Source organism: Gopherus flavomarginatus, chromosome 3 (genome assembly GCF_025201925.1).
Source record: "Gopherus flavomarginatus isolate rGopFla2 chromosome 3, rGopFla2.mat.asm, whole genome shotgun sequence".
Lineage (NCBI taxonomy): Eukaryota > Metazoa > Chordata > Testudines > Testudinidae > Gopherus > Gopherus flavomarginatus.
Window position 1 is genome coordinate 182,010,285 of NC_066619.1, and position 25,187 is coordinate 182,035,471.

The following is a 25,187-nucleotide window of genomic DNA, read 5'->3' on the forward strand; positions in this document are numbered from 1 at the left end:
ATTTGCAAACTTTTCAGCAAATGTAGTTGCAGCCCTTTTTATTTGCTTGCTTGTGTGTGTGTGTGTGTATGTATATATATATATATATATAATATCTGTGGAGAGTAAAGCATGGATTTGTAACAGATTAGTTCAATTATCAAATGAAATTTATTTCATGATGAAATAAAATCTATTTCAGGCAGCAAGAAATAGTTTCTAAAAGTCATCCAATCAGGGAACAGAAACAATATCATGTGACTTAGGTGAGGCAACAGCTGAACTATAGAATTGTGAATATAGGGTACTCAAATACAACAAATGTCTCACAAGTAGGCAACTATCAGGGGGTAGCCGTGTTAGTCTGTATCCACAAAAACAACTAGGAGTCCGGTGGCACCTTAAAGACTAACAGATTTATTTGGGCATAAGCTTCTGTGGGTAAAAAAAACTCACCTGAAGCAGCAATGTTTTTTACCCACAAAAGCTTATGCCCAAATAACTCTGTTAGTCACAAGTAGTGTATAGTTGGCATATTGCTTTTCATACAAAAAACTGTTGAACAACTTCATATGGTGCAAAAAATTAGTTAAAATTATGTTCTGTCCAGAGACAATTCACCAACAGGCAAACAAGATGAATTTATGGTGGGTCAGATTCTGATATGCTTACTCATGTTGAATGGTACCTTACTTCACAAATAGCCTCACTGAAGTCAATTGAACTAATTACAAAATAAGGTGCGACCCAGGATGAATAAAGATATCAAAATCTAGCCTTGAATATTTTTTCCTGTGCATTGTTCACCCTGAAGTGCAAGACGTTTAAGCAAACAATATATGTGTTGCCTATTCCCCTGTTCTGTCTCGAAAAAAATCACCAGTGCCTGACTTTTCCACCAAAAGGCATGCAGAATTTTGTCTACTTGTAAGTTTGTAATTCATGCCTTATGTCAGAGCTACCAAACCAGTAAAAATATTGGAATGTTTTAAAAAATCGTTATGTATTTCAGGAAAACATTTTTGTCAGGAATGTTTCTGGAACAAATCTTCAGCTTCAGCTATTTCTAGTTCACGTATCAGTGATGGAATGCCTCCTGGCACCAGGATGTACAATGGAATTGTCCCATAGGACGATGCTTTCCTTCAGTGTTTTTAAGGTGTCTTTTTCAGATTCTTCTTGTAACAGCACATCATTTAACAGCTCATTACTTAATGGAAACTAAACAAAGCTTATTCCAAAAAAAGAAAATGTTGATATCTGTCACCCCGATGTGAACTTTTTTTTTTTCAAATGCATAACTCCTTCTTGTGGAAAAGGTCTTCAGTCTTGTGGAGAGTTTGTACACCCCCAAAAACAGTGCCTCCCCAGTTATCCATCCTGCACAGCCTGTAGCTCAGAACTTGAAGAAAGAGTGTCATTGCAAAGAGACATTTTTTTCTGCTGCTGTGGGATGGAGACCTATGTAGGTAGTTTGCAACAGTTTGGCTGAATAGTGATTTCTGTTCAGTGGATATACAGATGATAATATTTTAGAGGTTCTGTTTATCCTTTACAACAAAGGACAGATGACAACCATCAATCTTAATAATCCAGAGCTGAATGGTACATATTGCTCTCAGAGATTTCCCTACACTCCCACTAAGGCAGTACAGAGGCAAGGCTGGGTGCAAGTCAGGAACAGAAGGAACAAGGTAGAACAGGAGCAGGCATAGTGGTGGGTATGAACATTGAGAAGCCAGAGTGGAGCTGCTGCTGCTGGCTTAAGAGCCAACCTGCTAGCCTTTGCAGCCAATCAGGTGGTGTGCCTAATCAGGCAGCCTGCTGCAAACCAGCTGTACTGATGAGATTGCCTAGAGATTAGCTCTGCTCCAGGCCCTGATTCATGACAATACCCCTCTTCTTGAGGGTGCCATCTAGGGGCCTCAGAACCTGGTTTCTCAGGGTAAGCATGATGAAAGGTGCTCAGGAGATCCTGGGCATTGAAGTGTTCTGCAGGCTCCCATGAATTCTCCTCTGGGCCATATCCACCCTAGACAATTAAATATTGCAGTTTTCCTCAGAGCTGACAAGTCTAGAATCTGCTGAACCGCATATTTTTCTTCACCCTGAATGATTGATTATAGGCAGAGGAGGGGGAGTAGTACAGAATGGGAAGGGCTTCTTGACTAATGGATAGAAGACAGACATGAAAGACTGGGTGAATCTTGAGGTAGTTCTAATCTGGTAGTTGTAACTTGAATATAACCTGAATATAATCTGAAAAGGCACCAAGTACTTATGGTCCATCTTCACTGAGGGGCAAGTCGATCACAGATTCTGGGTAGAAAACAACCATTATCCCCTACTCGGAAGCCAGGTATTTGGCTGGCAGGATAAGTGGGCATACTGTTTGAAGGTTGCCTTAGTGACTTCTAACTGCCTGTGGCCTTCTTGGAGTATATGCTTGAGGTGGGCTGTGAGTTCAGTAACAGCGAGGATCGATGATTAGGAGGGGATCTCTGGATGAGCACAAAGATGGAAACCATAGTTAGCAAAAAAGAGAATCTGCTTAGTGGAGGCGTGTGTGACATTATTGTAAGCAAACTTGTCATGAGGGGTCAGGGATAGCCTATCATCCCAATGATAGTTTTTTAGGAAGCAACGTGAGTATTGTTCGAGAACCTGACTGATCGGCTCCGCCTGCCCATTGATGCTGGGGTGATAGGCTGTTAGGTTAGGACATCAATATTCAGATGGCATAGAAATTCTTGCCAGAAGCAGGAAATAAACTGGGATTCTTGGTCAGAAATCATGCCAGAAGGCAAGCTGTGGAGAGAAAAGATGTTACATAACACTTTCAAAAGATGAGCTCGCAAGCTTAAATTCATAACTTTGCTAGATACTAAAAATCATGGACTGAATAGAGACACCCGATTTATGGCTTATTATTACTATAATCTGTAACCCACTAACAACCCCCCCCAGATGCTTCCCCCTAGTCCTTCTTTCCTCCCATGACTGGAGAGGTGTTAACAGGCCACTTCACCTTGAATGTTCTCTTGAAATATGTTTTAACTACTTATGTTAAACAATCTGTTCTAACTTTATATTTAGCTGTGGAACTTTGAGTTAGTTTTCCAGAACTGAAGAAGAGCTTGCTCAAAAGCTTGTCTCTCTAAGGCCTTGTCTATACTGCCACTTCACAGCACTGCAACTTTCTCACTCAGGGGTGTGAAAAAATACCTCCCTGAGCGCTGCAAGTTTAAGCATTGTAAAGTGGTAGTGTAGACAGTGCACCAGTGCTGGGAGCTGTGCTCCCAGTGCTGGTAGCTACTCCCTTCATGGGTGTATTTTTTTTACAGTGTTTTTTAGAGCTCTCTCCCAGCGCTGGTGCCTCAACTACACAGCCACGGCAGCGCTTTAATGTTGCTAGTGAAGACATACCATAAGCAACAGAAATTGAATATCCAGTAAAAGATATTATCTCCTCCATCTGGTCTCCATAAAATAAAGATACCTTTGTAGAGGAGAGGTGCTTTGATGTGGTTTCAAAACAGAGTGATCAAAACCTAATACAGACGTTCTCAGACTGGTCCGAGGACCACCGGTGGTCTGAGAGCTCCATTCAGGTGATCCACGGATAGTCCCCTCTAAGGTATGCACCTGGGTGGCCACACACAAGAGAATGAAGGGCCACCCACCTAATTAGTGGAGCCACACAGGCATGGCTCCGCTAATTAGGTGCCTGGCCCCTGAGAAGATGCACAGGTAAAGTGAGGTGGTGGCCTTGGGGTAGTGGGAAGAGGTAGGTGGGAGGGTGCAGTGGAGTGAGAAGAGGAGGTGGGGGGAATTTGGGACATGCAGGGCTGTGATGGCCAGAGAAAGAGGTGACTTCCCTCAGCTCCAGGGCTGCGGCTGCCCGGGAGAGACCCCCCACTCCTTCCCAGCCCCAGCTTGAGGGCTGCTGCGGTGTGGGAGAGAGGGCACATACATTGAATTAGAAAGGTTAGACTACTAACATTAAAATATGAGTTGGTGCTTTTATTTGTAGAACAAAATTTTTTCTATTTTTTTTAATATAGCACTTTTATCCAAAGTGCTTTAAAACAGTTAGCTAATGGTACAAACAACATTTGGAAAGATTATTAAGCAGTCTGCCAAGACCCTCAGCAATTTTCAAGTGGCTCGCAGAAAAAAAAGTTTGAGAACCATTGATCTAGTACATACCCTATTGTCACTGGCTTGGTACAATCTCATGTGGCCTCATTGGTCTATTGTCCTGACTGTATCTACTTATTCCCTGTATCTACTTAAGTGGAAAGTAAACTATTCCCAAAATCAATGAACTACACGTTCAGCTATTCCTGAAATTCATTTTTCCTGTTTCTTTCATGTAAGCCAATGTAAATCAGGAGTAACTCCTGAAAGTAATGGAGTGACTGCATAAATAAAACTGAATAATTTGAGGTGTAAATGAGACCTTTCTTGCCATTGTTTTGTTTTTCTTTGCAGTTATTAATATTTTAATATATATTCATTACCATCAGTGCATAGAATATATAAGGGACTACTGCTTGATTCTGATCTTACTCTTATCAGTTTCATATGCATAACTTCCTTGACTTCAAGGGAGAAATCCATGATTATTTTAATTCCACACAGATATAAGGCACATGATCCCTACTCCAAGCAGCTTACATTCTGAAGTAGACAAATGAATCAATGCAGATATTTAGTGCACCAGAGCCCCAATCCAAAGATCAATGGGAGTACAGCACTGGTCTTTGGCTCAAGCTGCAAATGACTAGAAGATGATTTTATCTCCCTCTCTCTTTTCCTTAGTCTTTCTTTAGCATCTATCTCCATAGAATTTAAGTGCTAAGTTTTGCTTGAAGGAGTGTAAATAATAGATACTATTTTCTTTTTATAATACTTCTTTCATTGGTTTAACGTTTACAGACTTCTCATTTGGGAAACTTAAACCTTGTGAATTCATTTTAGGTAGCTCATAATTTACTAGATGAGTAGGAGGTAAACTAATGCTGTTCTTGGCCACATAGAATGATAATAATAAAAAAGTTACATGAATAAAGCCCTAAGCATTCAGCACATGCACACACATGTGTGCACACACACAAAATGAATCATGAACTAGAAAGATCTGAGCTCTTTTCCATAATCTGCCTACAATATGATTTATGAAGGACATAGCGTTGCTCATGCCATGTTGTCATTGGAAAAATCCTATGAGTGAAGGGCCAGGATTAAACTGTTTAACGCTGGATTGCTCTTTTTTATAATTTAAGTGATGTTTCATTTTGTTTTTTAATTCATATTCCTTCCATATTTTGTCCACTGGCTTCCTTATCCCCCTTGTTGGTTCTTTGATGCGGTTGCCAATTTGCTGCACCAAAACAAATATCTGCATGAAAGGTCTTTGCCTGTTGGACTATTTGTAAAGCACCATTGCGAGGTCACTTTTATTCTCTTCCTTAAAAAAAAAAATGTCCATGTCAAAAGACACTTTACTAAGTATCAAAGCCAACCTTTTTCAACAGAGCTGGAAATATATGGTAATTATAAAAAAAAAATTGTGCTGAGAATTCTAACCTGTCTGGCAACACAAAGACTACAGCCATCTGTTAAGTGTAGCAGAACTAAGCTGCCCACTTGTTTACTCACTCTGCTAGAACTTAACTTATTATTAACGGATTGCTTTGTTCGTACCTTTCAGTAATTGAAGCCTGAAACCTTGGAAGCTGTATTGAACTAAGTGTATTTCATAGTTTGTTTTTCACGTGGCAGCTGATAAGAATTGGATTTATTATTTCATGTTAAATGCTCACTTCTCTATGCTTTAATGTTTCAGGTATATGGAATACTGAGACATGAATGCACAGAAGGAAACATATCATTAGCCAGATGGTCCTTAACAAGTGTTCTATTCTGTAATTCTTTCCCCAGTTCTTCCCCTTACATAGCTGGCTTAAATTATTGTACAATGGTGGGAAATCCTAGGATAATTCTATAATTTATGATATAGGAAGGTCACAATGAGGTTATAAACTTTTGAGTATTATAGTAAAATATTACTGCTTTGTCTAAACTGGGATTTAAGAATGATGACTAGCCATAAGCCACATCAGCTAATATTTCTGTAGTCACAAAGAGATTAAGTTAGTTATTGCAAAGTTAGATCATTAGCAAAAATCTAGTGAAAACAATCACATGACACTAACAAAATGATTTTTCCAGTCCACCTAGAGGAAAGCCATTCTTCGTGGACTTTCCAATGATATTTTCAGACCTCTATATTGGTTATGTACCATTTGCTAACACCAGTTCTGTCAACTGTAATAGAATAAAAATCTATTATAAAATATAATTATGAAAGTATATTTATATAAATATAATTATAAAAATCTAGAGCAATAATGTGTAACACAAGACGTGGACATTTCTTCATGGTGCTTTTTCTTCTGATAAATCTATTACCGTATCTGGGTGCTGAACGACTCAGTATAGCTTTGGATATTGGTGATCAAACCAATAGGAATGTGTGCTTAGAGCAAGAAATTCATTGTCCCTCAACTACTATAGTTCAAGCAACTAAGTGATTCAGCTTAGCAAGGTATGGGAAAATGCAGACTGTTTTACATGACTCTTTCTAGGGAAATAAACTATTTTAAAAAAATCCAAGAAAAATGCCTATAAACCACAAAGAAGCACAAATGGTTCTTTTTGCAAACTGAGCTCACCATCTGAAGTTCAAAATCCTGCACTTACAACAACCCATTATGCTTCTCAGACAGGACACAGTGCTACTGGTATCTCATTTTTCCATCGTCTATCCAAACATTCCAGCCACTAATGCTTTTAAAATTAACAAACAATTTGTAACATAGAACGTGCACTTCCCTAATGTACTTGCTGTTTTGTTAATACATTGCCTGGCTTCACCAAAAATGTGGCCCCTTGATCATTAAATTGTTTGAGTCTTCTTTTAGGAATTCCGCCAGGGTCCATCATCAGTCACGTATCAAGGGAAGCATGTAAAAAACTAGCTAGAAACCAAACCTCTGTAGGTGATTATCTCTTGCTGATGGGTTCTTTTTGCTTTTCCCATCATTGACCCTGCCCCCCAATAAATTTTTCTTCAGTCTTAAAGAAAATATTCATGAAAATACCTGATGTGGAAATGGAAACAATGAGACACAGACAACATAATATGGTGAAATGCAGACTGTGACTCTATTTAAAACTATTATGTGACTGAAGTAAACACCCAAATCTTCTCAGCAGGCTTGTTCCTGTGCAGATCTCAACTAGCACCAATGGACCCAGTGGTCTATAAACCTGAGGGTCCATGTGAAGTCCATGCCTCCCTACATCCTCAAGCCTGTCAAGGGACTTTGACTAAAGGCCAGTGTCCTAACCCACTTCTCTCCTTTACACTGGAATTAGGAAAGCTAAGATGAGGGGAGCCAAAAGCTGTAAGAGACCTAGCGGTATCTCCCCTCACCATGAATTGCTGTGCCCAAGCACCAGTTCCCAGGCAGTTCACTGGATTACTGAGACATCACGCCAAACTCTTTCTAACCCACCAATCACATAGGAATCTGCTAAAGCTGTGACAGTTTAATTTTAAACCTCCCCATGCCAGACCTTCCAGATGGAAGGTGAAAAAATCCACACAGCAGTTTGTCAGTTTTTCAATGTGGGAAAGATCTCTTCCGGATCCCCAGATTGATGATCAGCCTAGCCCCTGGCACCACCAGAGATCTGGCAGCTAGGTTGAGGGGGAGAAGGACTGAAATATGGAGCCCACAATGGCAACCCCCCAGGCACTGAACAGCATGGATATTACATCAAAGGAGCTATGCCAGTGGTCCCCAAACTGTGAGGTATGCTCCCCCCCCAAGGCAGCATGGAGGAATGGTTGGTGTTCAGCAGAGCCTGCGCCAGCCCCCTCGGGGTGGGGAGGGAACGCCATACTTCCAACCCCACTCTGCCCCAGACCAGCTCCACCCCCAGCCTTGCTCATCCCCTAGTCCTGCTCTGCCTCCAGGCCCAGTTCACTCCACCTCTGCCCTTATTCCCTTGCCGCCTCCAGACCTGCTCTACCTCCAGCCACAACTCCTCCCCCATTCCCAGCTCCACCTTCAGCCCAAGTTCAGCTGCTGAGGAAGCCGTGCAGTAATGGAGGGAGGCGTGGACAGATTTTGTTAATGATAAGGGGAGGCGTGATTGGAAAAGTTTGTGCACCACTGAGTGATACAAATTTCTACCCTATATGACTAAACAGATGATATGGGGTCTGATTCTCCACTGTCTTTGATCTTAGTGGCATTTACACCTGTACAAAGTGGATATGAAATGCTACCAAATCAGAATTATTATATTTTTATACCACTTTGCATTTACTTTGCACAGGAGTCCACAATTATATAAGGTGTGAGGAACTAAAGGCTCATGATAGATAGATAGAAATTGAATGTATCATGTATGTAGCATACACCAGGCATTTCGTGTTAATATAAGTATACATATATCAGCACATTGATATAGGAAGATATTGAGGCAGATCCTCTGCTAGCATAAATCAGTGTAACTTCATTGACTTCAGTGGATGTGTGCTAATTTATAACTGCTGATGATCTGGCTTGTGATCAATTAATAAATCATAGGCCTGATTCACCATTGTGTTACTCCAGTTTTATGCTGGCATGCCACCATTGCTGTTGGTCCTGGTGAATCAGACCCATTATATACAATAAAGAAACTGGACTGGAGCTCCCCTTTTATAGCTTTGAACCTCCTCCTAACAATTGCTACTAGGACTGAAAAGCCATCCCTAAGCAAAGTTAAATTCCACTTCTCTCCCTGCTAAATGCAGAGAGTTAAAGGCACAAGACCACAGTCACTCATGTATGCATGTGTAGCTCTCAGAAGAGGTAATATATGATATAAATAATTATATATATGCAGGCCACAATGATCGTTTCTGCCGCTTTGATGAAAAGAACTGATGGGGTCAAACAATTATTGTAATTGTCTCTCTTAATACTAGTCATTTTTTCCATTGTTAATTCCTCCCAGACTATATTAGTTTATATTTCCAGGTTAGGCCACTGAAGAGATCACCAGTCAACAGCTACAATCATCCAGGCTTTCAGAAGAAGGAACTGAAGAAATGACTGTATTTATTTTTTATTGGAGTTTAATTTCATGCAGGAATTTCACTGCTGGAATTTAGAACAGTGAGTTCAGCCAAGATGGCCTTGTGTTGTGTGACTGCTGCCCTCTTAAAAAAAATGGAATGAGGGGACAGTCCCTCTAGGGATTGTGTGTTGGGGGAGTTAAAGTCAGGTAGTGACTTCCAGAGTTTTGTTAGTTTTGTTAGCCCTTTCAACGCACAGGGTCCAAAAAGTACAGATAGTTCAGATAAGCATTGTATGAATAGCCAAATGTAAAGAAACAGAGCTGAATCACCAAGTTTGTTTTTGGTTTTTTTTGGTTTCCCTAACAGATTTACAAGTTGGTTCTACCTGGGACTCTTTGGGCAACATCCTATTTAGAGACAGCTTTTCTGGTGTATCATATCTTCCTGCATCTCACTTGCTTCTCACTCTCTGCAACAAGCTATCAGTGGTGCCTTTCTGGTGTCTTATTGGGAGAAAAGTAAAAATATTGCTCTTTTCTGGCTGAATCCAGCTAAGAATAAGAGGTAAAAAAGTTGTCCTCATCTCATATGCTGCCTAGCACACTGGTGCCAAATTTAGCAAAGAAATGGGACTTCATGCCTTGAACGCCATGGCTATGTGATCAGAGAGTGGGGCCATCATGAAAACATACAAACAAATCAAAGTGATTCAAACATGCATGTAGCTAATGAAAAATTAACTATGGATGCCTTTTCTTTTTCCTTTGACCACTGGATGCTGCCCCAGGCTTTGGCTCATGCATCCCACGTAGTCCATTTTTTGGACTATCACAATTGTTGCTATGTCATATGGGGTTTACTATAACAGGAACTATGAAGGACAAATTCAGAAAATATATGGCATACAGTGTAAACAATTTTTCTTTAAATATAATATTTATCCAAGTATCTTTGAGCTGTGAGAATAGGGTGATGAGATGTCCCGATTTTATAGGGACAGTCCCGATGTATGGGGATTTTTCTTATATAGGCTCCTATTACCCCCCACTCCCTGTCCCGATTTTTCACACTCGCTATCTGGTCAGCCTATGTGAGAAGCTCTTTAAAAACTAATTTCCTTTTCAAAATTATTTTTTGATTTGTTTCATTTTTAGCAAGTAGGTTTCATAGACCAAATCTTCACCTGATATAAATTGGCATAGGTCTACTGAAGTCAGCTGAGGACCTGGCCCCATCCCTTCAAGTATTACAGGACTAGAGCTGTGGCTTCAGTCTCCACGGGGCAGAGCAAACTTTGATTCTTGGTTCAGTTCCTACAGATTTGCACTGTCAAGTCAAAACGATAAATCTCTACGCAGCAACCCTTGGGAATGGGTAACTTAAGACACGGTGCAAGTTTTCATGAAAGGTTTGTAACAAATCCTGAACCAAGAAAGTGTCACCTGCTTTCTGGATTTATTAGAAAAGTTCTACAGATTTGTTCCATGAGTTCTGGATTTGTTTGCAAAGTTCTACAGCCCCAAACCTGCTGCCGTTGGAGTCAGTGGAAAAGCTGCTGTTGATTTCAGAGATGCAAGGTAAAGCCCTACGAGGTCTTTGAAAGCATCATTAATTCCTTCCTTTAGTCATTCTGCTTAAAGTTCTGGCTATCTGTCACTTACGGTTAACTACTTTCTAGACATTTGTTTTAATCTTTTTATGAAGTTAAAATGTTTTCCATACCTGCTTTTGCTTCCTTTCTCACTTGTTTTCCAGAGGATTTGACTGGTGCCATGGCAGATTAAGGGTTACCCTAGCAACACTAAAAACACACATCTCCCTGGAAATGCATCTCTGTGGGCTAAAGCACTTAAATCATGACCTTTTGCTACAGCTTGTTCCAAGACTAATTTAGGGAAAATCATAAAAAAAAAACAACCTTGTGAAGACAAAGTTTAGCACATTCTTTGCCCCACTGAAAACTTAGCAAAAATTTCATGCTTGCATCTGTTTTTCCCACCATGTACTGTGGGCCACATCCTGACCTCAGAAACACCAGGATCAATGTGGAATAATCCCACTGGAGCTACAGTAGGTCTTCACTAATGTAAATTAAAGTAGAATTTGTCCCTTTCTGCGGGGTCTTTACATTTAGCAGTATCAAATCCTGTCTTTATTCACTCCTTCATCCAATGGACTTCAACAGAAATTTTGCCTAAGTAAGGACTACTGATTCCTACAAAATATGTTTATAGAAGACCTAGAAGTATGTTTTACCCCTTTCCACAGTTAGTCAGGCTTTACAAAGTAATTACACTCACCATACACAGCTGCTTATGTGTAATGAATAGGAATTCCAGGCTTTCTGAAGTTTGCCCACATATAGTTACAATGAAATATAATGAAGAAAGTGACTTGACATTCAAGCTCTTATTGAGTATGCTGCATACCCTTTCCAAGGGCAGTAGGCGAGCTGCTATGCTGAACTTTTATCCTGAAGTTCATCTCCTTACCCTTTGTGAGACTGCTGTGTTTTTTCTTAGACTCAGTTGAGATATTTTTATATTTTACAACAGTGTTATTACAAACCTGCCATTAAAATAGGGAGGTGGAGGGGAAGGGAATAAATACCCAAATGGCAATGTTTTTCTTTTGTAATAAATCACTGAACATTGCCCTGTTCTGTTCACTCCCTCTGAAGCATCAGGCCACTGTGGGAAGACAGGATATTGGGCTAGATGGACCCAGTACAACCATGCTTTTGTTCTTATGAAAAAGTACCTTCTCCCACATAGTGTCAAAAAGAATTTTTCAGTAAAGGCCAAAGACTAACAACTTAGCTTCTTTCAAATCTGAAAGAGTTCTTAGCAGGATGATTTTGTTATATTTGTGCAGATCTGAGTCAGAGCTGTTTAAATCAGTTTTGGTTGAACATTAGAAAAAACTTCCTAACTGTCAGGGTGGTTAAGCACTGGAATAATTTGCCTAGGGAGGTTGTGGAAGACAGACATCTTCAGGGATGGTCTAGATAATACTTAGTCCTGCCATGAGTGCAGGGGACTGGACTAGATGACCTCTTGAGTTCCCTTCCAGTTCTACAATTCTATGATTCTAAGAAAACCTTCCATTGATTTCAGGATGAGGCCCCAAAACTGGCAGAACATAAGAACAACCATACTGGATAAGACCAAACATCCATCTAGCCTGTCTTCTGACAGAGGCCAATGATAGGTGCTTTAGAGGGAACGAACAGAACAGGTAATCATCAAGTGATCCATACTCTGTTGCCCATTCCCAGCTTCTGGCAAATGGAAGCTAGGGACACATCCATGCCCATCCTGGCTAACAGCCGTTGATGGACCTATCCTCTATACTTTTATCTAGGCAGGTAAAATATTTGTTCACCATGATGATGGAATTATGCAAATATGTAATGGGAGGCACTCAAACTTGCCAGGGCAGGGAAGAGAAACAACTTAGAAAAGAATATTGATTACTCTTCATTTTATTTAATTTATTTATTTCATCACTTGGCCATCACTGTCAAATAGTCTGGGGTATAAACAGTTTCTGATTTATGTCTATGCTAATGAAACTGTTTATGTCATTGCTGTTTGAGCTGGTCAAATTTACTAAAAGAAAACATGTCTGTAAATATTTTTGTGAGCAAAGCCTACAAATTTGATTGGGTGATATTCTCTGGCTCTTTTATGCACATAACCCCAAAGCAATCAGAGAAGATAAATAATACCATGTGATTTAGGAGACCAATGTATGGTGCAAGTATCCGTGAGTGAATACTCATAGTGGTCTTATCAAGTTTGTTGAATGATTGCAAATAACCAAGAAATCAGTGAAAATCATGACCTGATTGCAGATAACATGTAAACAGAAAAGTAGTTTATTTGTCCTTGCAAATCAAGTAGTTCAGGATAATACAGTAATTGCATGTGCATTTGGTTACATATGCAAATGCATTGACATAAATGGAAAAGCCACTTGGAGATTGTATGGAAAATGTATACTGTCATTTTCAATGAGAGATATGCAGGGCTAAAGAAATTTTAAAAAAAGGTTTTAAATTAGTGCCAGCTATAGCAGATACTTGCTGACTTCCAGACGCTAACTCACTTCACATAGGCTACTGAACAGTCACCATAAAATAACAACTTTTGATCAAGGCCAGCCTGGAATGGATTCAAACTAATGGCCTAGCCATGGAAAGGCTTAATAAACCATCCACAACCACACTCATCACCTAATACCTACTGCATTTAATAGAATCATAGATTATTAGGGTTGGAAGGGACCTCAGGAGATCATCCAGTCCAACCCCCTGCTCAAAGCAGGACCAATCCCCAAATCCCTAAATGGCCCCCTCAAGGATTGAACTCACAACCCTGGGTTTAGCAGGCCATGTCTATCCGATTAATAGCATTTAATTTACAAATAAATTAATAAATGTGGCAAAGGTTCATGAAGCAATCAGGACTGTGATGTATACAAAGATGGTAGGAATTACAAATGGTCCTGAAAAAATTGCTGGCTTTCTGGGAATGAGCTTTCCAAACTGAAGTGGGGTGATTGATGGCTTAAGTTGACTAAGTTTCTAAACTCCCATATATCTAAATGAATGGGAATTTGAAAGTGTATATGGGAGTGTGATGTCAAATGGGTGTAATTCATAAAGTGTTAAACAACCAAAAATGGCTGAGAACTTAGAAATTCGATGGTAATAGACCGGGAATTCCAATGATGATTGAACTTGGTGATATTTTAAACAAAAGGAGCTCTTGACTACGCTTGTAGCTGATTCCATCACTTCACACTGGCTCAGACATTCTAGGCCTCCGACTGACACACGGACAGAGTGACAATTCTGGAATCTTATTTTTATATGTATATGGAGGCAGAGAAATGAATACATATATATTTCTTTTTTTTTCTTGGATTGCCCCTTACCTCAGCTGATTCTTTTAGTAATGGAATAACCTGCTTTTCTAATTATATATGTTTCATATACAAAATTATACAGAATAAAATAATTATACAGAACAAAATATTTTTTCAGTAGCTGGTACAGAGAAATACACTAGTTAGTTCCTGGCTCTAAAAAAGTAGTTTTGCTTCTGCGCACATTCTATCTTGTATAGGGCTTCAGTCTGATGATGCGTCAAAATAATATGTAATTAGAGAAGCAGGCTATGTCATCACTAAAAGAAAAAACGGAGGTGAGGCACAACCCAAGGAAGAATAATTACAGGAGAGGAACCAAAAACAGGCTGTTCACTCATAGCCAGATATGCTTATCTGTATCTCTCTCTGTTTCTTTTAATCCTGTCCAGCATTTTGCCTTGTTTGGGGTTTTGTGTGTGAATATTATGAAAAAATGGCTGACAATGATTTCATGTAAACAATCTCCAGAAAAAACAAGGCAGAAAGAGATCTGCATCCATTTTACATTTTAGAAAGATTAGCTGGAGAGCTAATAGCAAGAGAAAATGTGATATGCTGTTTTATATGTGTCAGTGCTTTCATTCATGCTTCTGAATTTCTAATACATACAGTAGTGGCCTGGCTGTAACCATTTCCCAGGAGGGAATAAGATATTTTATCAAGTGTTGTCAAAATGAATGAATGAATTATTAGACAGACTAACATCTTGTAATATCAGAATAATGCCTAGAATTATTTGTGAAATGAAGTAACAATTAGCATATCTGGGGTGTTTTAATCATAGCTCAAATTCAATAATGCAGTAAATACTTAACCTTATGAATTAGTAGAGACTATCAGGCTTTCAGATGGGATTTTGAAGAGCCTAAGAGAGTTAGGTGCCTATCATGGGATGGTTCCCTGAAAGTCCTTTTCAACCTCAGTAACTGACCACAATCACTCCATATCTTCTTACCCACTACCATACTTTATTATATGTTATATTTCCATTCAGCAGCCAACTTCTCATGCATCTGGGAAAGGGTACAGAATAGAAGTAACCACTCCTATCTTCTTCTACCTTCTTTCAAGCTTCCTACACTCTTCCTAGCACTTGTTTCCTGTTTGCTTATGTAGGGCTACCTGCTGGGGATACTTCCACCCAATTAGCCCCTGTGCTGTATCTCCACTCAGTTAATTGGCTTCCTCTGCCAACAGCCTGTCTTTCAGACAGAGCTCAATTAATATAACCTGGTGGGGATCTGAGTAACAGGGTGCTGAGTCAGCTCCTATTTAAATTTCACAGCCTTCTTATAAATGGTCAGTCTATCTGAGTACTGTGCTGCCAGGGCCTGCTTGCCATTGGATCTGAGCTCCTTACAAATATCTGTGCATTTATCCTCCCAACAGCCCTGTGATGTAAAGAAATATAATTATCCCCATTTTAAAACTGGGGAACTGAGGCAGAGAGATTTATGGCCTGATTTTCAGAGTGCTGAACAATCCCAGTTCCCACAGAAGACAATAGGAGCTTCATGCACACTGCAGCTGTGAAAATTGGGCCATTTATAACTTGCCTAAGGTTACACACAAAGTCTGTGGATGAACTGGGAATTGAATGTGGATCTTCTGAGTCCTAGCCTAGTGCTTTAATCAGAAACCGTTTTCTTAGAAATATACCATGGAAGAGAGCTACAAGAATAATGAGAAAAAAATGTGAATATTTTATTTGAAAATTTTTACAATTCATTTAATTTACATCTATCTATGTAGATGTATGTATGTGTGTAAACATAAAAATGAACTATTTACCCATCTCTTTAATCTGAATGAATAATGAAAAACCTCACTAAATAATTTGTTTACATATTTTCAACTAGCTTTTTCATGGGATCGATAGGACATTTAGCACTGGTTAGTACTCTCACAAAGTTCTTGCAGAATTGTCCCCTGGGACTGAGGTCCTCCTGAATCTGAGATGCCCATTGAATAATTGTAAAATGTGGCAATCCCCCCTCCCCACAGCCTTCACAATTTCATGGTTTTGGTATGGGCAGGGTTTTGGTATGGGCAATTAATGGTTTTGGTATGGGCAGGGTCTGCTGCAAATGAAGGAAGGTGTGACTGGAGGAGGGGGACTACACCCTCCAACTGCTGAGCAGCACAATCTCTATATTGCACTTGTAAAGACTGGTCTCAAGTTCAGATCCTGCACATACCATGAGTAGAATGAGGTGGAATTGACTTCATCAAGAGTTCTAGCTGAGTAAGGACTGAGTAAAAAGTGAATAAGGAGTTGGACCTACAAATGTGAATGCAGCCTACCCAAAACTCAAGATCCAAACATCCTTGAGGTATGGGAACATTCTGATTTGAATGTCGATCTGACTTGTGTATCCTGGGTCCATCACAACTGGTTAGTTTACTAGTTTATTTGTGCACTGTGGGCTCAGTAGTCCAAGGTGATAAGCAACTCCCGAAAGGGCTGAATGCCAATAGCTCCGATTAACATCAGGTTTTCACAGCAGGTAGTCATAAGCCCAGGGTGATGAATTACCATGAAGGCCTAATAGAAGTAAGAACAACTAGAATTTCTGAAAAAATGTTAATTCTTACAAAATTCCTAGATCAGGTTTAGAGGCTTATGTGCTTTGGATATCTGGAAAAAGTGTGTCCTGCAATGAACCCAAACTTCATCCTAGCCCAGAATTTCAGCTGATGTAAATCAGAGAAGTGTTGACATTAACGGAATTATAGGGATTCTATCAGATGAGGAGCTGACCCCATATCTTTTAAGTTTGCTTCTTGTAGTTTAATTTGTCAACAGTGTTCATCACGCAGCAATGTGCACTTTTGATGAACTACAAAGAGCCTTCCTTTCTTCCTGACTAACCGAACCCAATTTTTACATGACTAAATAGACTATAATTAAAAATACTGAGGACTGATTACATTGCAATGGCATGAAAGACATGTTAATATAATACAGAAGAGAACAGTTGTGCATATTGTTACTGTAATCTTTCATTTTCAGTGCAGCGTAACCATGTAATGTGTCAGCATAGACTTTGTATTATGTCAGTAATAGCAAACTGGATTATCTGTTATTACTTTCATCTTGTATCTGATTCATCAGGTGAATTAGAAAGTGAAATAGCTTCTTTCTATAAAGCCTGTATAACTTTATTTGAACAATATACAGCTGTATGAAATCTCATGTCCTTATAAATACAGTGCCAAATTTATCCCTGGTGAAAGCCAATAGAAGTCAATGGTGTTTAAAGGCTCTTACCAAAGGCAGAAACCTCTCATTTCAATGCTCAAAGCTGGTTTTGCTGCTAAACTGGCAAATTCTAAGTCGGGGCCAATTCATAATTTTATTCTGAAGAAAGCACTTAATTATTTCTGTTGTGAAAAGATGTACTACGCTGGCAAAATTTTGTCCTGAGTCGACTCTACAGAGAGACAGGTCAGCTTCCATTTACCATGCTTCTAAGGAAAACGTAGCTATTGTGCACAGACTTAGATATTGCAAATATTCTTGTTAATAATTTCAGATTCCATTAATTTTATTTGCCTTTAGATTCTGTAAAACAAAAGTCAAGTCTAAACATATACATTTCCTACAATAATTTCTCTGACTCCTTTAAAAATGATCAGTGAAGCTATACTTGGGGTGAATTTGACCTAGTGTTGTCTGTCTTTGAAAATTATCTGACAAGTCTGTGTTAAATGTATTATCAGAACTGCGGCATTTTATCAAACAGCCACAGGCTCCTGCCTGAAATAACTCATTTGTAATGCTGTTACACAGAGTAGGAATTTGTGGAAAGCCAACAATCAAAGCTTTGTCATTTCACTTTTTTTTTATACTGATAGCAAATGAGCTGCAAATGGACCTGTTTACACTTTCCCATCATCTCCTGAGGGTCTGACACAGCCCTCTGATGTCTTCACAGAACAGCAGCTGTAGAATTCACTGTTCTTGGGCAGAGATACAGAAATTGAAAGCATTTGTTAAATTGCCCAAAGCCAGGTTGACCAGAGCAGCAGGAAGAACATCAGGATGTTTGAAATGGAATTCAGCACTGCCTTATTTTCACCTTTAGCCCCATCATAAGAGACACTTGTACAGGAAAAAGAATATTGATATGCCTACTGAACCACCAGAAAGTGAGGGGAAAAGATCTTAGATGTTGAATATTTTCATGGGTTAAACTGCAATAAGGATATTTTATTCTGATTTTTGTGGCTGAAGTACTGTATAAGTGAAGAACATGCACTTACAGAGTGTGATAGAAGTTAAATCACACATACATCCCTAATTGTCAGTTTTATCTGTATTTCTATTGCAGTAGTGGCTAGAGACCAGGGCCCTATTGTGTTGCTAGGTACTGTACAAACATAACGAAAAGATAGTGCCTGCCCCACAGAGCTTACAGTCTACATATAATGTGAGAGACACTAGATGGATACAAGAAAGAGAAGGAGTAACACAAAGCAACAATTCTGATCAACACAATAAGCAGCAGTCACCACATACTAGGTGCCTAACAATTGTTGGGCTTTTTGTAGACATTGTGGCAGAGATGAGCTTTAAGGAGATATTTGAAGGAGGACAGTGTGGTTGCTTTGCAGATTTTTTTGGGGGGATCTCCCTGCCATAATATCAAGTGACTGCAATTGGAAGTATATTTTATCGGAAAAGCCCCATCTTCCTCACAGTACAGATGGCAGAACTGTGTCTCTCTTCAAATTTGGTGTTGTAGCATCTACCCAACTTATTAGATACCTATGTCTCTGACACCCTACCACATATTTAAAATGGTCAATGTTTAAACAAGTAGATCTTGATGAGCAATACATATCAGATAAAACAGTGGCACACAATGCAACACTGGACTACTCTGTCATTTCTAGGATGGCTCACGTTTTAACAGTCCATGTAAAATAAAATGTTAGGCACATTGTTAGGTGCTGGAAAGGTTCTGAAAATGTAATAGGAAGTGACTAATTCAGACCCTTCACTAATCTGTACAACCTACCATTTTCACACATGAAATGTTGGTGTTTTCTTAATTAACAACAGTTGCTGTACTGATGTCTTGTATTAATAAGCCTTTACTACTTTTTACAACTTTTACAACTACAAAACACTTACCGGAGTATAAGGAAGTAATGTAAAGAAACTACACATCAAACAAAGGAACAAAGTACATTTTGTGGTGCAGTACCCTTGATTTTTTAAATTGTTGTTTGATTTACTTGCCAAGTCACAAAAATCACCATTTCACAATGGTGCTCTCAGTCGGTGGTGTGAATTAATAAGCTTCTACTGCAAATAAATAATGAAGAACTAGATCTGCTACAGACTGTTAACCAGGTCTGACCCCCCATTAAGACGGCTTCTGTGCAAAACAGACTTCAATTGCTTTAAGTGGCCAGTTGAGGATTTTCCCACCATGGAAGAGTCATCCAATGATATAGAACCAGCATAGCCAGCTTTATACTTGCCAAGCTCTCAGCCCTGGAGGATGCATTGTCGCCTTGGCTGTAGGGGGAATGGGAATGCCCAGGGCAGTGCAAGGGAACAGACAGTGGTGAAATAGTCCTTTGATGATAATTGCAGCTGCATGTACTTTAGAGAAGTCCTAAAGCTGATATGAGCCTGAGATAAGCTGAACTGATTTCTGTAGTCATCTCCATGTAAGCGAGGTGGATCCATTCTGATATGGCTGCATTATACACCCATTTTGCACAGATGTAAATCAATATGTAATGTGGAGTGGAAGATGCATCTGCAGTGAAGTATCAGGCCTTAAGATAGGAGAAACAGGCGAAAGAAAAACCTTTGGGAGATTTTTTGGCTACCTATTATTCCTAGGAGTTGAAGGTTTAATCCTGTATACTCATGCACACAAAGCTCCCATAAACTTGAGTAAGAGCATTGGGTGCACAAATAATACAGGAATGGGTGCTTCACATAGTAATTCATATAGTGGTCAACTGGTGTTAATAATCCCTGTGCATTACCTATGTATAAACATCTTTATTAAATCACCTTGTCCCGACCACTTACACAGCATTCAAAGCCCTTAGATTATTTCATTTCTGTCAGTAGCAGAGTGCACTAGTAGCTGGACTTTGAGCGGAGTCAAATATGTAGTTAGCCAGATATTAGTCCAAGGCCTTTTAAAGAATTTTATTACAACACATTTTAAATAGGGCACTGTAACAGTGTGTACTGAGTCAACTCAAATCCCCAACCATGGACATTAATTGGGACCTGACTGAAAGACAGGCAGGTAGAAAAGGTTGCCAATTAACTGAGTAGAGACACAACTGAGAAGTTAAGTGGGTGAAAGTAAGCCCACCCCCAAGAAGCTGGGAGTATGTAAGCATATAGGAAGGCAGTGCTGGGGAGGGAGAAGGAAGGAAGGAATGGGAATAGAACCCACTAACTGGTCTGTGAAAGAGACTGAAAAAGCATGGTGGTGGTGAAGAGCAACTGGAGTTCTGGTGATCACCACTGAAGTGGAAAACACTCTCAGGAGATCACCGTATGATAGACACAACTCTGCCTTTATTTACTATTACAAATGTTTTGTTTTTATATTAATATTTAGCAGGGAACAATAAGAGGTTTTAAAGATGTTACCAGTCTGAGGTGCCATGAAATGTTGCTAAGTGCAAGCAGCCTGATCCTTTAGAGATGGCAGGCTTCCTGCCAGTCACATAATAGGCTTGATCTTCAGGACCATAATGTGCTGCTGCTATAGATACCAGTACAGTTGTTGAGGGCAGATGTATAAATACAGATGTGACATTCAATTTTTGCCAAATTGTTTTTTTTAAAACAAAGATTTTCCTGCCTGTTTGATTTTTCTGCATTCAGTTACAGTTGTGAGGCAGAGGAAAGCATATTCATTATGGCTACATAGGGAGAAAGGAAAGTGTGGTAAGTCAGAAGTGGGAGGCTATGGGAAGGTGATTTGGCAGGCAAGGCCAATCACAAGCTTGCAGTCCAGTTATTTGGTCCAGCTATTCTGCTTACCCTATTCTCCACTTATCTTGTATGGAACTCCCCAACAGGCATCTTTTCCATATACATGCCATCCTTCCCATGAATAATGCCTTGCCTCAGACCCCTGTAGTTTCAAGATAGAACATTAGGTTTTTTTGTCATATATTTTAAGGTCACTGAACCACATGACATTTATTTGCTGCTCTAATATTTTTCTGACTTCAGAATTACCCGTTGACTTTTCTTGTTCTTGTAAGACAAGTGAATGTGGAGAACTTGTAATGAATTTGGCAGGCTTGTTTGCCTCGTGGGTTTTTCTGATTCTGTCCAACTATAGTCTAATTATATCAGTGCATGCAGATTAATACTGTCATATGAAAAGCCTGGGAGAATGGAGAAGAGTTCATATAATAGAACAAAACCACAAGGCTAACTATGACCCTGAGAATCTCCCACAATGTAAAGAAGTGCACTTCCAACATGTCACAGGAGGAGGTGAGATGAAATAGGAGGGGAGCAATGACACTCTAATGCAAGGTGCACTGTAACATGGCTGGATGAGATGATCTAAAAGGTTTCCTTGGCTCTAGGGCTAATCTCTGTTATATTGGTGTAAATTAGGAGTAACAACATTGACATCAGTGACTTTGGTGAGAACATGCTGGATTTACAGTGGTGTGAGTGATGTTAAAATCTGGTAGGTAAATTCTATGAGCTCAATTCTGCTCAAAATGAGTATGTGTGGTAGAATTAGGCCTTATAAATTCATTCTTCCTTATGGGCACTTGTGAAATTCACATTTACAGTTTGCTTTTTAACTATCAGTTTTATAGCTATTTAAACTGCTGATCATATACCCTTGAACTATTCAATAGGTCATTGCTGGTGTGTGGGAGGGAATAAGTAATGTTGCAAAATAGAGAGATGTTGGGGTTTGTAGGATGTGATTTTATGAAATTATGTTCTCACATATTAATGTTAAATTGAATTCTTCAGATTCTTGGGCAGAGAATTAAGACCATTGTAAAACATAAATACGTTTGTTCTTAACATTTTCCATTTATTTTCCGCCCGCACTTTAATTTTTAAAGTGACTGTGTCATGCCTTCTGCAGAAATGAATATCAAGTTCCCAGAACGTAAATAAGTGTGAATTTGTTTTTAATAATATGATGCACTTTTTAAAGATTAAATATGTGCACCAGATGATAACTCAGATACAGACATGCTTTCAGGTTATTTTGGTTGGAAAGGTTTGTTTTTTTTCTTTTTCTGACTGAAAACACATGCTAATTCCCAGGATGCCCTTTTCCCAAATAAACATGAACTATCTTAACTTCAAGTATTTCAGGTTTTTAATTGTATCACACCACACAGCCAGAAAGAAAAAACTTAGCACACTGGCTAGAAATAGGAACAGCATGTGCACAAGAAGTGCAAACTTCCTTCAAGAGGCATTTTCATCCTGACCTACAACATTCCTGCATTTCCAGGAGGGATTCTCTTACATCCAGTCTGCCTGACAATTATGAGAAATTTTGCTAAAATCTGTCAGAGTTTCCTCATGAGGTTGAGGCCCTTGAACTCATTTCACTTATGAATGTTTTCATATTGTTTCTAGAATCAAGAAATTGTTCTAAAATGTGATACTGTACATGTAAGATACATGTGACCACCAGAAAACTAGATCATAGCTTATTTGCCTCTTTGTTTTATATTTGACCTCCTTTTTGTTTTTAAAATAGTGGGAGAGGTTATTTTCAGTCACGTTCTGGAGGCAGCAGAAAGATCAGAAGGCTTTTGTGGATGCTCAGATACACTGCTACAGTAAGAGTCTTGGAATAAAAACCAGCGTGTAACACACAGTAGGGTAGAAACCCTAAACAATATCTATGCCCGTTAGGAGTAGTGAATATATTTAGCCACTAGATGGCAATGTGATGTGGCATTGTAACTGGAGATTTGGGAGTGATGTGATGAGACATTGGAGGTACTATTCTTGAGTCAGAAATGAGAAGCAATGGCATGTTAGATCCTTCAAATCTTGTCTTAAAAAAACTTCTAGGAGGCCTATAACTCTAGTCTTCCCTGCTCAGTAACAGTATCGTTACCATAGCTTAAAAATGATGAAGCCCTCAAATGTGTGCCTTACTAACCAAAGCAATTGCGTGACCTCATCCTCACCTCCTGACCCTCTGGCTGAGAGGTTTTTTGGATAACTTAGGCTTGGCCTACACTAGCAATATACGTCAGTATAACTACGTTGCTCAAGGGTGTCGTTATACTGACTCTACTCCTTATGTAGACAGCAGGCTTCTCCCGTTTACATAGCTACTGGCTCTTGGGAAGGAGATTACATATGCAGAATGGAGAAGCCTTCTCGTCAGTGCAGGTAGCATCTTCACTGAAATGCTACAGCGGTGCAGCTTTTTAAATATAGACAAGCCCCCCGTTATTTACTACTGGAGTGGGAACTCCATACTCATCTTCAGTTGTGCCTTACTATTCAGGCAGTACCGATCAAATCAAAGGGACTACATTTCTAGTAAAGTACTACTCCAGGTGAGCAAGGGGGTCTCAATCGTGTCCTTAACAAACAACAAGAAATCATTTAAAAAACAAACATAGTACCACGAATACTGCTGCAATCTAGCCTCTACGCTGTATATTCTGACTCAGTCTTTCAGAGTTCTCAGTATGTCAGAATCTTTGAGAGTCAACAGGAAATGTGGGACTGCATAGTGTCCTGCAGACTGTATGAAAGCTTACAGCTGAAGTGTAGTGCTTTATTTCATGTATTTATATAACATTCAAAAAAACATGTTAAAAAAAAAAGTTATGGTTACAAAGTCAAGCACTCAAAGGTTAGGAAACACCAGAAAGTCAGTAGCTTGTGGCACCTGAATATGTCCCACTAGTTCTTATACATTATGATAGTCTTTAATTACATGATTGGATCCTTATTTTTCCACAGCATCCCTGCTTCATTCAGTGCATGTGACTGGTTCCTTCAACCAAAGAGAACTGTACTGTGGCTCTAAACTCCTCAGAGTGCTTTCCTCCATACACCAGCATCATCCCTGTCTTGCTCAGATTCAGCTTCAACCAGCACTGTACATGCAGAAGAAGACAGTCCCCTCCAAAGAGGTTAAAATTCCAGCAGGTAAAGAGAATAAAACAAAACAACCCTAGGGGACAGGGAAACAGAAACCAGAGAAGGCCAAGGTAACAGCAAAATGATTGTATTTCATATAAGAAGCAGTCGTATCTCACTGACTAATGTAGGTAGTGCAATGTATGTTGCAGAGTAAATAAATAATATGATCATCTGGTTTTGTAGATAAGATGACAACAACATTGTTCTGTTTTAACCCTGTATTACCTTCATTAGGGATAAAATAATCAATCCTGTGTGGTTCTTTCCAATCCCAAAAGAGGCTCTTTTGGATTCTCATTGGCTATTGGAACATAAGCAAAATGTAAGATTACAAAATTTCATATACATGTCTAAAACCCAGCCATCAGGCATCTGTCTTCTCCTTCAGCTATTATTTGGAATATATGTATTGAGGAGAACTGAACGTAAACGCAGCATCTGGAACTCATTGAAATGCTGGTGGTTTTTTTTACTACCAAGTCTTCCAGCTGGGTTAATAGAGACACAAGGAGGACAGGACACTTGCTCAAGATCACAGAGTGAATTTGTAGCTCAGCACAAATTTGAGCTGTATTCTGTCTTTTGCCTTAAACACTAAATGCAAGAGCTTCCAATATCCACTTTATAGTGATTTAAATAATCTCCAATTTAACTTTTAGAAATATAACAATCTCTCTACTTTTTTTCATTGTTGAGAGCTTTTTAAATTTTTCACGTCAATTTTTTTTGCATTTGTTTATTTAATTACACTAATGCTATTGTTTAAAAATCATTGTTCTAATCTGTTTTCTTGTTCAGGAGCACATAAAGGGAAAATGCTCATGATTTCATGGCAATCCAGGCCAGAACTCTCCTGGTTACTGGCTTTGTTGTCACTGCTAGACCACTGTGCCCACACATTGCTTAGGAACGCACTGTACTCCAGTCCTAGACCACAATGCTGCAATTTATAATGTGTGGGCAGATTCC

General features: G+C 39.2%; 1 protein-coding gene across 1 annotated transcript in view; it reads right to left on the reverse strand.

Annotated features, from left to right (window-relative positions):
- Positions 1–10,868, reverse strand: part of PDE5A (phosphodiesterase 5A) — a 171,667-nt gene extending 160,799 nt beyond the window's left edge. The window contains exon 1 of the mRNA XM_050946335.1: positions 10,847–10,868. The gene's annotated coding sequence lies outside the window, so the exon portion shown is untranslated. The remainder of the gene's footprint in view (positions 1–10,846) is intronic.
- Between the last annotated feature and the right edge of the window lie 14,319 nt (positions 10,869–25,187).